Source organism: Rhinolophus sinicus, chromosome 7 (genome assembly GCF_057876585.1).
Source record: "Rhinolophus sinicus isolate RSI-liver-muscle chromosome 7, RSI-T2T, whole genome shotgun sequence".
In the NCBI taxonomy this organism is placed as follows: Eukaryota; Metazoa; Chordata; class Mammalia; order Chiroptera; family Rhinolophidae; genus Rhinolophus; species Rhinolophus sinicus.
In genome coordinates, this window is record NC_142507.1 from 586,470 (window position 1) to 598,810 (window position 12,341).

The 12,341-nt window shown below is 44.4% G+C and overlaps 1 protein-coding gene across 4 annotated transcripts in view; it reads left to right on the plus strand.

The window, feature by feature from the left end:
* The window catches only part of LOC148757619 (uncharacterized), a 99,787-nt gene that overhangs the window by 74,953 nt on the left and 12,493 nt on the right, over positions 1-12,341 (plus strand). For 2 of the 4 annotated variants that reach the window (XM_088799332.1, XM_088799329.1), the window contains exon 6: positions 8,186-8,333. The gene's annotated coding sequence lies outside the window, so the exon portion shown is untranslated. Of the gene's footprint in view, positions 1-62; positions 278-8,185; positions 8,334-12,341 lie in introns of those variants that run through there. The other 2 variants (XM_088799331.1, XM_088799330.1) reach the window with 2 other exon arrangements.

A 12,341-nucleotide genomic window follows, 5' to 3' on the forward strand; every position in this document is an offset into this window, starting at 1 on the left:
AACGCCCCGCCCCCGCACGCTGAGAGGCCGCTGTTAGGGCGACCCCTGCGGGCCGGCGGCGGGAACCCCGCGTGTATTCCGTCGCTCGCGCAGGTGTGAGGAGGCCGCGCGCTCCGCCGGCGGCCGTTATTACCTCAGCCGGCTCAAGCCGGGCTGCGGGCTCCTCAGCCCCGCTCCCTGAGGAAAACGGGAGGACGGGCTGCTGTGCCGGACCTGCTTCCCCGCCCGCCCGCGCTGACACGGGCTGGGGCACCTGAGGGAGTGACCCGGAGCCCAGGTAAGGCCGCGGCGGCGCCCAGGGGTTCTGGGGACGGCGGGCGGGCCGGGCCGGGCCGGGCCGGGCCGGGGCGACGGCGCCTGAGGCGGACGCCTCCGGGAGCCGGCCTCCAGACGTGACGGGCGACGGCCAGACCCACCGAGCGCCTCAGCGACAGCCACAGCGGCCGCCGGCGCTCCGGTTCGTCCGTGTGACAGAGGACAGCGGTGGGGCGTGCCACGAAGCGTGTCCTCACAGCTTCCGACATTCCCTGTAAAACGCCCGGCTTTACACACGGTCCCGGACCCTGTGACTTGCTGTCCGCGAGCTCTGCTACAAGTGCTCCCCACACCCACTTATTCATTCAGTCGCTCACTCATCCCTTCCCTCGTCCGCTCAGGCACCACACTACGGCTTCCAGGGTCAGGGCAGAGAATAAGCAGGGAGGAAGTGATCCAACTCGGCGCACAGTTTTGCCTGGCCTGGTGCAGAGGCGTCTCCACGTGGAGAGGGCCGCCGAGAAAAGGCCCGGATGGCGCCCCAGGCGAGCGAAGCCCCGGGCGCTGCCGCTGAAGAGGATTCCAAGTTTTCAGACGCGAGTGAGAATGCGATTCCATTTCTCAGCAGTAACATTTTCGTGCTAAAACATAATGAAGGGAAGTCTCTTCAAAGTTCTGAAGGACAGTAACTTTTAACCTAGAATTCCATAGTCAAACTATCCATCGCGTGTAAGGGCCAAATAAAACCATTTTCAGGTGTGCAAGGAGACAAATCATTACTTTCCGTCCATCCACCTTGTTTTTAAGACAGCTACCAGAAAATGTGCTGTAACAAAACCTGGGAATAAGTCAAGAAACAGAAAGCCATGGGATCCAGAAAGCAGGACAAGAATGTGAAGGGAGACCCCAGGATCACCTTTATTTCTCACATCCTCGGGCCTTTAGCTTTCAGGATGGTTTTCTCCATTATACAGTTTTAAAAATCACTTCATTATGCAGTGAAATTATTTTCTGAAAATTCCTATGAAGGTTAAACTGACATCTTTTGGTGAAAGTGCTGAAAAGTAAAACAAAAGGTGGAAGACAGCCAGCTAGTACACTCCCCCACTTAGTGCTAGAACAACAGACAAATGGTCGCGGGCTTCATTTAAGCAACTCCTGGCAGTACTAGGAGATCCACTGCGTGGAGAGCAGGCCCTTTCCATTGGTTATAGAGATTTCTGTTTTAGGAAGTCCTATTCTTAGTATTGCCCGCTGTGTTACACTAAATAAGGCTAATTCTCCTGCATAGACTATTTAAGCTTTGTTATTCATTCAACAAACACAAGGGATACCACTTTAAGGTGGTATCAGGGATTTCAAAGATGAATACTTTGAGGACGTGTGTCATCTTTATTCTTCGGCATATTCATTTACTTCCACTTGGATTTCAGTCTCACAGGTTCTCCTGTGAATCTACTTTCCTTTAGGAGTATTCCCCTACATCTAAGGAGATTAGAAAATTCCATATGGAATTGAATAGGTGACAGGGACTGGCTGTGCCTGCCTCTGATCTGAATCTACTCCATCCTGCCCTGGAAGACAGGATGCATTTTTCAAGCACTCTTGTTAAACTGTAAATTCAGGTTGAGCCTGTGATCAACTAAAACTGGAGATCTTTGTTAACTTGTTTCTTTTTCCTTTTTAAATATGAACTACCTTTAAAACAGGTTTTCTCTCCTGTACGTGTGCAGTTGATTCTTTTAGATACAGTATTATGGGTTGAATTGTGTACCCTAAAAGGTGCTGAAATCCTAACCCCCAGTACCTATGAATGTGACCGTGTTTGGAAACAGTCTTTGTAGCTGATCAAGTTAAGATGAGGTCACTAGGATAGGCCCAATCCACTGTGACCAGTGTCCTTATAAGAATGGGACAGTTAGGCACAGAGACAAACACACATAAAGGGAAGATATGGTGAAGACACAGGGAGAAAGCCACCTACAAGCCAAGGAATGCCGGTTACCAGAAGCTAGGAGAGAGGAATGGGACATCCCGCAACGGAACCAACTCTGTTAACATATTGATTTTGGACTTTTAACCTGCACAGCTGGAAGACACTACATTTCTGTGGTTTGAGCTACCAAGTTTGTGATTCTTTGTTATGGCAGCCCCAGGAAACTAAAACACCCAGAGCACAATTTTTAAAAACTTTTTATTTGGAGATAATAATAGATACTAACAGGCAGTTGCAGAGCTAATACAGAGAGGTCTCAGGTATCTGTCGCCCAGTTTCCCCAATGGTTCCATCTTACGTAATTGTAGTACAATATCAAAACCAGCAATTTCACATTCATTCAATGTGTCTACATTGTTCTGTGTCATTTTGTTAAAATCATAGATTCCTAAACTTCTGTCAAGATACAGAACTAGTCCGTTACCACAGAGATGCCCCTCATCCCATCCCTTAACAGTCACCCCTACGCCCACCCTACACCATCGCTGACCCCTGGCCACCACTAATCTGTTTTCCATTTCTATAATTTTGTCTTTTCAAGAATGTTATGTTAGGGAAAGTGTGATTTTTTTTTTGGGCTTTGTTTGCTCAGCAAAATGCCCTTGAGATCCACCAGAGTTGTTTCTTGTATCAATAGCAGATTTTTTTTTATTGCTGAATAGTATTCTATGGTCTGGGTGCCCCAAAGTTGTTTAACTGCTCACTATTGGGGGACATTTTAGTTGTTTCCAGGTTTTAGCTACTAGTAATAAAGCTGATATGAACAATTGTGTGGACATACATTTCCATTTCTCTGAGATAAATGCCCAGGAATGTAATTGCTGGGTCGAATGGTAAGGGCGTGTTTAGTTTTTTTAAGAGACTACCACGCTATTTTCCAGAGTGACTGTGTCGCTCTACGTTCCCACCAGCAGTGTGTGAGAGGCTCCATCTCTCTGTGTCCTTATCAGCATTTAGTATTGTCACTATGTGGCTATCTAGTAAGGGTGTCGTAGTATCTCATCTGTAGACCTAGTTCAGTTTTTGAACTTAATCATACTAAATTTTTTCATAGCTTTGTAGGTCCATTCTTCTAGCCTTTCCCTAATCTCTTACATCTGCATTGTGCTGTATTGGTGGTCTTTTCCAGGAAGCATGATGTTTGGAAAAATACAGACATGACTTCAGTTCTCTGCTTTATCATGTATGAACCGTGTTACTTTGGGTAGCCTTCTCTTCTCCCTCTGTGAAAGGATTGCTCTAACTAATGTAAATATGAAATAAGATAATGTGTGTATAGTGTTTAGTAGATGTCACACCCTCAGTAGATGCTACTTCCTTTTCCTTCTGTATTTTCAACTCATTAAAAACGTGGACCAGAACAAAACAAGTTCAGAATCTAGACGTAACTACTAGAGACCTGTTTTCATTCATTAACCAGATAAATTAATATCTAGAAAATGTTCTTCACTTAGATTGTAAAACTTCAGGAAAATTTTCCTTTACCTCTTAGGCAAATTCTCATTTTTATTGCTCATTGAAAGAAGTCATACTTTTAAGCCTTTAAAACTGGAAATGTGGAGCATAACCTGGTAGAAAACATGCAATTGGTATATAAATTCTGACTCAGATCTTTTCATATCTTCATGATCTGTGTTATGAGGCTCAAGAAATGGAAGTCCTTTGGGAAGGCCGAAGAATTTAGCATTGTCATTTATGATTATCAGCTGCTAAAGTCTTTGGAAATGCCCCATGCAGGAGAAGTTGAGATTGGAGGGAGTGGGGGAGGGATTCCTGTGCTATTTGATGGCACTAGGCCAGGGGACTTGGGGTTAGTGACATCATGCCCCAACCTGTTCCGTGAGGTGCCCTGAAAGATCTATAAACACAGGTAACAGTGGCAAAAGAAGGAAAGTGTATACTCTCAAAGCTCTGATTAGCTGACTACAATGCTAGGCAAACGGTCAGAGGAATTTTACCCTCTGCTGCCCTCCCCTAGTTAACCTCAAACTGGAATGTTCTGGATCTAAGGCAGAGCTGGCTTGACTATCACTTTTTCATAAGAAAATAAAAATTACATTCAAGTGAAATTACACATTAGTCCTCTAATTATACGTATGGTTTATTATGTCGAAGAAGATGGAGAAGACAATTTGCCTTAAAATCACCTCATGCTTAAAGGAAGCTAGACAGTTTCTAGTACCTACTATTTCATTGCCAAATATTTATTTGCTTATTTGTGTGCAAGGAACATTTTCTTTTTTCTTCTTTTCATATAAATATGATTTTTAATTGAAAAAAATACATGTACCAAATTGGCATGGTAAAACTTTCAAGAATTATAGAAACATATGTAAATGAAAAGTAAGCCTTCCCGATTCTCCAGATATCCAGGCCACTCCCCTAAGGCAACAAATAAATTTAACATGGTTTACGTGCTATGACTCCAGGCGCTGGAAACACAAGGATAACAAAACACACGTGGTCCCAGCCTGTAGTGTTATAAGGGAGAGGGAAACCTGAATGTAACAACGCAGTAGAGTGCGGTGAGTGTCCTGAAGGGAAGGCCAGGGCAGGGGAGAAGCACGCACGCACGGTAATGTAGGGAAAGAGAAGTAAGCTATGTTGCCCAAAGCCACGGTTTGTAAGTTACAGACAGGATCTCTGAACCAAGCTGTTTGAATTAAAGCCCAGATCCTTTCCGGGAATTGCTTGCTGTTACCAGTGGGATATTCCATTTTCAATTTCACTTTATGTGATGTCTCAGGAGATAAATTTAATTGCAAGGGGGAATTTCCAGCTACAGAAAGACAGTGCTGGACAAAAACTGATTAATAATGGCTATTTCATAGGAAATCCTGTTTTCCGTTGACATTTTGCTTGGCTCGTTTCCAAGAATGTGTAAGCTATGTTGCTAGTAGCTCAGTCTGCATTTAAAACTTTCAACCCCTGAATTTAGCAGGCTATTTTGAGCAAAATATCTTATCCTACAGTATAGTAACTTTGTAGGCAACACACACAGACACACGCATGCTTCTTTCCTTCTGCTTTAGGAAGTGGTGATGTGAAAGCGGTCCTGCGCGCTGTGTAGCACCCACAAAGTTGTGGAAGAAGGCAGTCGCCCGTGTGGTCCAGGCCATGAGAGGGCAGCCTGGGGTGGACACTGACCAAGTCAGGGGTCTGGCGTCCGCAGCTGAACCTGTTCGGCTTCCGGAGAGCACACGGAGGTTTACTGGGAAACAGGAAGCTTCTATGACTCAGCTTCATAATTGTAGAGAGGAATGGAAATGTCTGCTGCCAGGCCAGGCTTGTCGCACACCTCCAGGGGCACTGTTCACACGGAGGACTGGTGAGACGGCCTGTGCAGGTGGCAGTGTGGGCACCTACGGCCGGCCCACTTACCTCCCAGGATTGTTTTGAGAGGCTCAGTTATACATGACCGCAAAGGACTTGATGAACTATAAGCCTGTCAACGTATGTAAATAACAGCAGTAATTGTTGCTGCTGTTTTCCTGGCCAGCTCTGTCATTTGAGCAGAACCTTCTTTAGAAGTTTGAGAAGGGGAAGCAGAGCTCCTATTAGCTGGGAGCTGGCCTGGCACTCAGGGAATCTGTGACGTTTTGTTGACTATAAACATGCTCAGAGAACACCAGCCTCACACAAGACCGCTTTGTGACTGTAATGGAGGAAGAAAAAGTAAGACGGCTGCATGGTCACGACTGAACAGACAGAAATAAACGGTCCAAACCGAAGAAGGAGCTAATATCGCCCTTTCCTGGGGCCGTAATGAGTGACTGCTGCTGCTTTACCAATTGCAGCTTCAGCTTGATTTCATTCCTCTCACTGTCCAAATGAGAATTATTAGGATCCCCTATTGGCAAATTACCTCTGCTTCGGGACAGCATCTAATGCAGGGAAGATTCCCATTTCCATGAATGCTCCCCCAAATCACCTAAGACAAGCCCCTAAGTCCTTTCTAAGATCTCACTGAGATGTCCTACGATCCCCCACGGGACACATTTCTCCTCCTCGCAGTGAGTCAGTAAACAAGCTTTCTAGGGCTGCAGATGTGCACCTGCTGGTCTGCCTGGGGGACATTGACAGGGTCCCTCACTCTGCATGTGTCAGAGCGCAGGCGCCTCGGACTTCTCCAGGCCTTGCCCCTGGTGCTGGTTCTGTGTCAGGACCTGGTGCCGCTGAGGAAGAGTCTGGTTGGCCGCAATCCCAGCCTTCCAGTCTTCTGTGGGTTATGGGGACGTGGACACAGGTTCTGATAGCAGTGACAGCTAATTCTTACTTGATGCTGGCTATGCATCAGGCCCTCTTCCAAGCAATTTGCATATAGCAGCTCATTAGTACTGACACACTGCTCACTGTATGCTGCCATCACTGTCACTTTGCAGATGCAGAAACTGAGGCACACAGATATTACTGACGTGTGTAAGGTCCCGCAGCTAGTAAGTGGAGAGCCAGGACTTGAGCCAAGGAAATGGTACTGCGTTCCCTCAGTCTGTCCAGCTGCTCTCACGAGGTGCATCAGACTTCTGAGAGATGCAGTGTGACTGATTTGTTACAGCTCAGCTTATGTGAAGAGTTAGATTACATGTGAGCAAGGGTGTCTTTCATAGAAGTTCAGTCTAGCGATCTTAAAATGTTTCTCTTTAATAATAGCTTACTAAAGTCTTTACACATATCACTTTTAGCCTTTAAAAATCTTTCTTATTATAATAACAGTGTCGACTTGGGATATAATTGACATTAACTGATCCATTCCAGCAGAAAAACACGGGACTTTGGCATCAGATGGACGAGAGTTAGAAGTCTCCCTCTTCATTAATCAGTTCATGACCTCTTTGGTGTTATGTAATCTCCATGAGCCTCACTTCCTTCATCTATTCAGTAGTGAAACTGAAACCTTTTTTATGGGTATTATGAGAATTAAACAGAATTATTTGCATAAGGCTATACCCAATAAATATTACTTTTCGTTCTCAAAATAAAGTATTTGAGGCCTTGCCAATTTTAGTTTAAGTGAGAATTATCAACTTTGTAAGATAATCCTTAAGGCTGACTTGTGAAATATTGAAAAGTGATTGCAAAACTATGTAGCCATGCTTCTGTTTGAAATGTGGTCTCCGTGAAGACAAATGCTGTATCTGTTTCATTTACCAGTGCCCAGGATGATGATTGAATGTGAACATAATCCACCTACTGTCACTTTCGGCCACGGAGAGATGTTGTGGCCAGCTGAAGGTGAAAAGCAATTCTTGGGTTAAAAACATACATCGTTATCTGGCGTGCTTATTTCAAGTATTTTTTTTTCCAAATTTATACATTCATGTTTAAAAATCATTATAGTTCACAGAGGTAAATTTGTGAAAAAACTACCAGATTTGAAAAATTCTTTGCAGCCAATATTCCAATAATTCTCTAAACTCTAGACTCTATTCAGTACAGTAGGATTTTCTGTCACCTATTTAGGAAATTAAAATTTTATTAAATGTTAAAAAATAAACCATGTACAACTGAAAGCACTGGATGGAAGATATTTTACTTTAAGCATAATTGAATATTAACTTAAGTTTAATTCTCTTTGTAGATTTAGTCAAAGTTCAGTCATCTGATTGAATAAATGAAGCTCCTTAAAAACTGCATCCATGAAATAAATAGATGAAAGAAGTGTTAAAATTGGAATACTAACTCCTTATACATAAAAAATGTTTACATTCTACCAAATACAATATCATTAAGACAATCTTGTGTTGTAACTATTATTCCTGTTGAGATATGATGGGGCTAATAAATAATATTCTTTATTCACAGTTCAGAACCAACTGAAAAGTAAGAAAAAGCAGTGGATGGAAACCAAATGTGAACTTCATATTGAAATTAGGAGAACGTGATTTCCAGGTATTGGCAGGTGGGTTTACTAACCTTGTACCCCCCTTGTCACAGGAAGGACAGACCCGGCCTGCCCCACGGACGCTACCCCATCAGTGAATTACCTGGAGGAGCAGGACAGATTCTCTCCGAGGCAGGAAGCTTCCCAAGAGAAAGGGAAGAGAGAGGGAGCAGCTGCTATGTTCCCAAACTCACAACTCAGGTGAGACACTCCTCTCCCCAGGGTGGGGCGCGGGCAGGTGGGGAGGGGACAGCTGTGCAGAGAGGCTGGCTGTGTTATTCCAGTGAAAGGACTCTTCCAGGGAGCAGCTCTCGGACTGGTGGGATGTGGTAAATTCCTGTGTTAAAGATGGGAAAACAGCGTGGAGCAGAGTACTGGCTCCACATATTCCAAGTAGAAGGTGCTAGAAGTGGGAGTGGAGTGAACCACTTCACTGCACTGAGCCTTGGTGAGTGTGGTCCATGATACAGTCTCCCAGAGTTAGGGGACAGCTGGGGCCCATGCACGGGGAGGCCAGAGCCGAGTAGCATGCATTTGCTGCTTTCTGTGCATTTGCTTTGTGATGGGGTGATGAGCTCATTAGAACGAAGGCATCGCATAGATTTCTATTCAGTGAGTGTGCAAGGGGTGTGTAATCTGAGTTAGTGTGAGAGACATGTGAGTCACTAAGAAGCCTATGCTGGAGACATAGCCGAGTGCACACGTGTGTGACACGGTATTGAACAGAAACACCACAGAGACTCCGGGACATTTGTTCTAAGAGCGGCGGCCGCTAGAGAGGCAGTGTAAGTGACTGGTGACTGAAGGTGCATTTCCTGGAGCGCATCCATGGCTGGGAGGACGGGACGGGGGAAAGTCACTCCCAGAGACTCTGGTGCGGTTTACAGAGGCCACCAAGTCCCAGAATGGAACTCAGAACCGCGCCTTTGGGCCCACGCGGGACTGCCAGCAGCAGTGGTGAATCATATCTGTGTCATACCGCTCTCTGGACGAAAAGCTTTAGGAGTCGGTGCCGTCCCTTGAGTCTGTAATACTTGTCTGTCATCTGTGGGCAGATGGGCAGAGCCTCTAAAAATCTGCGCAGTTTGCTCGGCCTTACTCACATCTAGAAACTTGAGCAGATCGAGCTCGGTCTGCGTTAGAACCCACGCTGTCTATTCTGCTGAAACCGCCCTCCTCTCTCCTGATGGGTCCGGGGGAATGAACGAGATGACACACCTCTGTGCATTGTGAAGGTGACGCGTGAATTCATTGCAGTTCTGAGTCACGGCTCTGCTCTGAGGTTTTCTTTATTCTGGTTTCGTGTCATTTGAGGGCCAACACTGCTAGGCACATGCAGAAAGCATGGTGTTTCCTGCCTCCCAGGAGTTCCAAGAAAAGAGAGAACATTTTTAGAGGCTTAGCAAACATTCTGCGCTTCGGTGTTTTCCTGTTAACATAGTTTCTAAAATTAGTCTTCTGTGGGGAGCTCCATAAGTGTTTCTGGGCTGACTAACATCAAACGGGCAGATCAGGTAATTGATGTCACCCCTCATTCATACTATGTAGCACGTGATCTCACACAGGAAAACTGACAGCATGTGCAGAGCAACCAGCTGGCGCGTAGGATCGGGCGGGGCAGTGAGTTTGGGTTGTGTGTCTCCGGTGCCTGCTGTAACCTGTACTCGTTTATATAACTCATGTGTAACATCTAAACTCTGAGCAGGAGTTTGACACTGCGGCTTTGAATGCTGTCCAGTCGCAACCTGAAGAAGGAGTTGTTTTCTAATGCAGCTCTGCCCACACCTCACAACAGGGAGGGACGGCACCCTGATGCCTCCGCCCAGAGCAGCAGTGCAGCAGTCGGCGGCCTGGGTTTATGGGCTGCTGGCTTTTCCTGGGGCTTTCCAATACCACCGACAAAGTATGTGTTAGTATCCACCAAGTGCAGAGGTTCAGTGTCTTCCCACAGAAACACTGACGGAGCTATTTCATTAGTTAGCTCGTAAAAGCAAAACAACCTGATAGGACACCGACACCAGTTGATCTATGAGATAAAAAGCTCCCTTTGATTTGCATACTAAGTTGAGGAGATAAACACTGATGCCCATCCCTGCTGACAGTGAAGCCTGGGGTGAGGACCAGGCCAGCTGGCAGGCAGTGTCTGAGCCAGGACCCTTGGCTGGGCGGGGCTGGGCTGCGTGGGCCTTGTTATTAGAGGACTGATAACGGGTCCTGGGGGTGAATGCAGCACCCGGCCAGGTTTCTGAGTCAGTGCTGTAGCAGGTTCTCATCCAGGGTGGGCAGGTGTACGGAAGGAATGTAAAATGCTCGGGCACCAGGCTTGTGATGCTACATGGGCACCAGGATGAAGGAGGTAGACAGAAACCAAAGGAGCACATTTTTTAAGACAAGGAGAAAATTGCTGAAGTTGTTTTACTGAGGAGGGGCAGAGTGGAGGAGTTTTTTCCTACAGGTGCTGGGGGTAGATGCATACTTAACTGTCAGTAACGATAGTCTTTATACATGACAGAGCTCTATATTACATGTATAGAATGTATTATGTGTATGCATATATTACACGTATGTAGCTATATAGCACAGGTATATATATTACACATATACAATATATATTGCATGCATATATCTATATATTATAAGTACAGATGCTATATTACATGCAAGTGTCTATATATTATAGGTACAGATGCTATATTACATGCCTGTGTCTATATATTGCAGGTATATATGATATATTACATGTATACAATATATATTACGTGCACATATCTATATATTACAGGTATAAATGCTATTATTACGTGCATCTATATATTACAGGTATATATGATATATTATATCTTTACAATATATATTACATGCACATATCTATATATTACAGGTATAGATGCTTATATTACATGCATGTATCTATAATTACATATATGGGTGCTATATTACATGCATGTATCTATATATTACACATATAGGTGCTATATTACATGCATGTATCTATAATTACACATATAGGTGCTATATTACATGCATGTATCTATATATTACAGGCATATAGGATATATCACACATATACTATATATACATGCACATATCTATATATTACAGGTATAAATGCTAAAATACATGCATGTATCTATAGTACATGTATGTATCTATACATTACGGGTATATATAATATATTACATGCATCTATATATTACAGGTATGCATGATATCACACATGTGTACCTACATATTGCATGGATGTATCTGCACATTACAGGCATATATAATATATTACACACATATAATATATATTACAAGTATGTGTCTATTACTTGTAACGTAATGCATATGTTACCCACAAATAATATATGCATTACATGTGTGTATCCATCTGCATTAGCTCATACGTGTGTATTGTATAGAATTTAGAAGACTCAAAATGAGATCAAGTAAATTAGTCTCTATGCCCTTCCTTGCCTCCCAGATGTCCAACTTCCCTCCCTGAAGGTGAGTTACAAGGCCAGTTGCTCAGCTCCTCCTTTCTTGTTGTAACTGATTAGTCTCCCCAAGCCCAAAGATACCTGCTCAGAAACTGTTCAGCCTCTGTATTTTGCTGGCTGGTTAAATTTAACCTTACTGACCTGTATTTCAAAGCCTCGATCGATGCTTTTCTGTTCTCTTTACTCTCCTTTTCTCCCTAACAGGCTTCCTGTTTCTCCACCCTGCATGAACGCGTCCCCATTTCCTAGATGTCATCCCCACTTTTCATTTTCTGGTCTGATAGCTCTACTTCCTTGAGATTCAGGTCAGACCTCGTTTCTTCCGACTGCTCTACTCCCCTGATTTCCTTCTTGTCTGAACTCCTAGGCATCTACGAAAGGGGTGATTTGAGCTCCGTTTTCAGCATTCCCAAGTGATGCCAAAATACATTAAATAAGATATTAGGCTGCACTATTTTGGCAGTAACTATATAAATCCAAAGAGGCAAAAAAGTTAGCTCAAAGGTCTCAGATGTTACAATTAGAAATTTGTCTTTCATTAATGAAAACAATATCACCATGCCAAATCTTTCAAAATAAGGTCCCTGGGGGAAGAGGGTAAATGCAGCTGTGATGGGGAGGAGCTGCAAACCACTGACGTGCACATTAGTGCTGAGCTATGCCCAGGCGGGGTAGACAGCGTGACCTCACCGGCAGGCAGATGGGGCGTGATGGGGCGTGCCCTCTC